This window comes from Hipposideros armiger, unplaced genomic scaffold (genome assembly GCF_001890085.2).
Source record: "Hipposideros armiger isolate ML-2016 unplaced genomic scaffold, ASM189008v1 scaffold_622, whole genome shotgun sequence".
Lineage (NCBI taxonomy): Eukaryota > Metazoa > Chordata > Mammalia > Chiroptera > Hipposideridae > Hipposideros > Hipposideros armiger.
The window spans coordinates 165,657-167,123 of NW_017731972.1; positions in this window are offsets into that span (position 1 = coordinate 165,657).

The window sequence follows — 1,467 nt, forward strand, 5'->3', positions numbered from 1 at the left end:
TTTGATCCAAATTGATAAATATTCAAAACTCCAAATACACGTGTGTTTCTTTATGTAGCTACACGTGTGAAAGATCCTTTCATTTCTGACTGTAAACATCTTCACATACAACCCACGTGGACACCAGCTCTCTGGAACGCTCAGTAATTTTTAAGAGTAGAAAGTGGTCTGAGATTAGGTGCTTTTCAGAAAAGCCAACCTCAGTTTCAAACAGGTTAAGAGACTTCCTTCCCGGCCCCAGGTGTGTGGTGACTGTGCCAGGACAAGAGCAGGTTTCCACATGGTCTCCACCTGTTGGCTTTCCCCAGCTCTAACTTCTGCCTTTTATGCAAATGGCCCAGACCCTGTCTGGTGTGGCTCTGAGAGCATGGGGCGTGTCTCCTCTTTGGCATGCTATTTAAAAGCAAAATGTAATGTGGGCACCAGTATTTATTTCTGAACAATGTGTGAAAAGAGAACAGCAGAATATAAAGTTCAAGAGTAAGGGCACAGTGAGTAATCTGGGTGTCATCTAACCTGGGAGACTTGGGGGCCATGCTGGTGTGGCGCTCCTGCTACGCCTGCAGAACTGCGTCGGCCTCTGCCAGGTTTGCTACTTGGCTGTCTCACCTGGGAGTGTCTGCTGATGGGCCTGAGACACATACGCATCTTCAGTGTCCTCTGCAGCTACTCGCATACGGCAATGTGCGTTATTGGTCTCTCGCACCACCGTGCTTTCCTCCGCCATCAGGATCATACTGAGTTTGTGGCTTTAAGTGGAAATATATCTTTGCATTTCTGAGCACTGAAGAACTAGAGTGAAGCATCTTGGGTGCATTTTTAGAGGGCGTCCTATCAAGGGATAGTTCTCATCTTCCTCCTCATTTTGGACAATATTTACTTCCGTCTAAGCCCTGTTCTAGATTTAAAGATGGGTCGGGCACAGCCCTGCCGTGAAAGTACTCGGAGTCCAGTTGGGAATAGCTGGGGAGCAGGAGATGCGTGGGGCCTGGAGAAAGCCATCTCCTGGGCGTGGGGCCATGTGGTAGCCGGAGGTCCAATGAGAGACCCTGGGAACCGTTGCCCAGGTGAGGCAGAAGGCTGAGTTCAGGGTCCCCGGGGCGTAAGTGGGTAGTGAAGATGAGCTCAGGGCGTTGGTTTAGGAAACGAAACTCAGACAACTTTTCTGGAGTAGTTTGCTGACTCTCCTGAGTGTTTTGACTTATTGACTCTGTTGAGCACACATTGCCTCCCGCTGAGTCCAGTCTTGGAGAGTTGGAGTAGTGTTGGAGAGGTTCACTGAGAAGGTGGGGCATGAACTTGACCATGAAAGGTGACTAGGATTTGGGTGAGGAGGTGCAGAAAAAGCATTCAAGAGTTAGGAGATGAAGTGAGCAGAGGCACAGAAGCGGAAGATTCAAGGCCTGTGGGTTAGACTGACTGGAGCGAGGGGGTGAGTGGGGAGCAGGTTTGGGCTACAAGAAGGCC